Source organism: Suncus etruscus, chromosome 5, assembly GCF_024139225.1.
Source record: "Suncus etruscus isolate mSunEtr1 chromosome 5, mSunEtr1.pri.cur, whole genome shotgun sequence".
In the NCBI taxonomy this organism is placed as follows: Eukaryota; Metazoa; Chordata; class Mammalia; order Eulipotyphla; family Soricidae; genus Suncus; species Suncus etruscus.
The window spans coordinates 38,030,239-38,033,911 of NC_064852.1; positions in this window are offsets into that span (position 1 = coordinate 38,030,239).

Consider the following 3,673-nt stretch of genomic DNA (forward strand, 5'->3'; position numbering starts at 1 on the left):
TTTAAGACGTTACAATTGCATAATTTAAACCTTGAAATTTGAATGTTGATGAACACGACATGTTACCAACTTTAGCAACATATACCATAGTCACTGTTCTATAGCAATATTTGTCTTGAATTTGAGTAAAGTTTCAATATAACTACAATTTCATTTTTAAAAATACTTATAAAATTCCAATTATTTCTTTTCTTTACTTTTCTCACCTACAATAGTGATATATAACTTACTTATTAAAATACTGTTTAGACATAAAAGAATATTTAAAAAGCTTTTCTGTGTGGTATAGTAGAAGGTTATTATGGTTAACAACATGGCCAGACTCCAGAATGATTATCACAAAGGATTTAACTGTGACCATATATGATTGAACAGATGTAAGGTAGACACTTTACCTGGTTCACTGTAGTCTGCCTCTAGAACCTTAGTGTTGGGAATTTTGTCTAATTTGAACATGTGTGTAGGTCCTGTGATTTAATTTACAAGATCACATATAAAAGAAACATTCTCAATGGCTACCTAGATTCCTATCAATATAAACGCACTTGGAAAAGAATTTGCCTAAGAAAAGGGTTATAGTGTTATTACTTACCATTATTTCAAAAAGGTAAGTCTACATGGGACAGGATGAAACTGTGCTTTGAATTCTACACCCACTCCCACCCAACAATCTCAAAAAACTTACAGGGGATTTTTTATTTCTCTTGTATGTTTCTGTAGATGCATTTGCTTAATAGTTATAATTCTTAGTGTTTATTTCCATATGTAAAGGTAGCTTCCTCCATCACATCTGTGTGTCTGCTTAGTAGGAAATTCTTGTTTTTGGGGTCACACCCAGCAACGCTCAGGGGTTACTCATTGCTCTACACTGAGAAATTGCTCCTGGTGGGCTCGGGGGACCATATGGGATGCTGGGATTCGAACTATCGTCCTTCTGCATACAAGGCAAATGCCTTACCTCCATGCTATCTCTCTGGCCCCTTAGTAGGAAATCTAAAGAAAAAAGAAAGGTTGTGGTAGGGTTATGAGCTCAGATTAAAATCAGATTATAGAGATTGTTTAGCTTGTTATTTTTACCCCATATGCACCAGGAGTATCATGTGGTATTGTTCCTTTTTGCATAAGCACACTAAGAATCTTACATATAGAAAGAAGTTCTTATTTAAGAAGTATAGGAACTCATAAATTTTATACTTCAGAGTTGCCTTTCACCCTGAAAGTAAGTCATGGAGACTTGACTGATTCACAATGGTCTCATAAAAAGTAAAAAACAAATACAAAAACTAAAAAGGTGTGTCTAAATTCCATTAATAAGCCTACTGCAATTAATATAATAAATGCATATAATATTTAGCTAACCAAAGTAAGAGAGTATTACATGAATAAATGGAACATATATTTCCATATATACATATATGTTTCATAAGAAGGATTTCAATGATTGGATATTTATTTAGAAAAAATAATTTTCTACAATAAGTACTTTAACATAAGCTAATATATATTTTCTAATAATGACATTGAATAAACAATAATCTGTCATATTTAATATTCTGTTTGTCTGTTTGTTTGTTTGTTTGTTTTTTGGGCTTCTCCTGGTAATGCTCAGGACACTCCTGGCTATGTGCTCAGAAATCGCTCCTGGTTTGGTGAAGCATATGGGACATGGGGATTTAACTGTGATCTGTCCTGGGTCAGTCACTTCAGCCCCTGTCCTATTTAATAGTCTATAACATAACCAGTTATCTCATTTTGGGTTTAGTGTTTAGAAACTTTTAGTTTATTAAATTATTTTTTCAAGTTTTTAATCAATAATATAAATTTTATTGTGAAATAATAAAATAAAAGTATATATAAATTATATTAAAATAATATATTTACTTTTCAGATTTAAATAAACTAGTGTACAGTGATTAAAATAATACATAGAAAAAGATGAGGAATTTGGTAATTGTTTTATTATATTAAAATTCTGTATCTATATATATCTGGTAATATATTAAGTATGTATAGGAATTGTATATGATACATTTCAGACTTTAGAAAGTTAAAAGGACTGTAGCCTCAACCACAAATACGTCACTGCATTAAAATCTCTTTAATACTACATTTAGAAAAGCTGAAAGAAAATAAATTTTTCTAACAACTTTCATCTGGAATTATAATGCATACAGTAGAGGTGGTTATTTAATTTTTTTAAGAGAGAGGACATTTCATCTTCTGTGGTAGATTTTTTCAAAAATAAACTATAGGAGATCCGATGCTGAGCTTCAATATATGTGTCTACCATTTATTGATCAAGCTGTTATCTCTGAATAAAACCCAATATATTTATTGATTTTTCTTAGACACTCAACTAGCATATTCTGAAAGCATACCTTTTATCTAGAATGATATTACATGTTTTAGACACAAAGACAAATACTAAGTACATGTTTCCTATCTAAATACTTGCCATTCTGTGTGGAAACTATAACATAACAAAAGAGAGGGGAACTATATTCCATGTTCAAGGTGAAACTGCTATAAGAAATTTTAAGGTAGGTATATATTCTTTGAATATCTTATATGTATTTCCTTAACAGTTTTGACCCTTACTGCATAGTCTCTTACATAATGACAAGTTCCCCCACTGTTTTGTTTTGTTCTTTTCTTTGTGATCTGTTCAATAAGGAATTCTGGTAGAAGAGTCCCTCAGTTTAGAGCTTATGTTAGAACCAAGTTTCGGGGACTGTTGGACTTGTTCCCTCAACCCCCATATGCACCAATAATACCTTGTGGCATTGATGCTCATTTGCAAAGGCACTTTAAAGTGGGAAAATATTACACATTACAAACAAGTTCTTATCTAATAGAGATACGTACACACAAATCTTGTAATCCAGTGAGGCCTTAGACCCTGAACATGGCCATAATGACCTGCCTCAGGCCTCAGAACAGGTATTGTCTAATCACCCCTGAACCAGGGATACCATCTACAAAACAACCACGGCTCTCCATAATATCATCCACAAGCAATCCTCTACCAGGGAAGACACTACTGCTCCCCTGGCATCAATTTACTCCAAAGAGGGTTCCCTTAACACCCAGAAGACTTAACAGCAACAACAACCTGCTTGTCAGGGCAGTGTTCTCTGCATTGCCTTCTATTTGTAAGGTGAAACTAGAGGATGATCCACATCATCCTGACTTCAATGTAGGATATGCGCAGAATCCAGGATCTTTAGCTACATAAACCTGACAACAACAACAGCGAATGTGCGAAAAAATTTTACTGGGACCACAGAGAATGACTCGGGTTGGACAACCTAGTATGCCTGGAGCCCAGAGCTGGTCTTATGCCAGGAGTAAGGTCTCGAATTTAGGCCAAGGCTTTTCCTTTCCATTTCCCCCATATTTTGCTGGGCCTATGCAAACAACAATTGCCACCCTAACACCATTTTTACTGTATTTTTTAAACTCTTATCCTTAAAAAAGAAAAAGAAAAGAAGAAGAGCTTACTAAACCTTTAGTTAGGTCTTTAATGAGTTCATCGGTGATTCAATAATTTTCGAAAATATACTTGGTACTGAACTTTTTCTTATTTCCTTTCTCTTTCATATCTTTAGTTTTTCTTTCTATTTTTTTTAAAAACTTCACCTTTGTTCTTCCTGAAACAAATGCATTATAATCA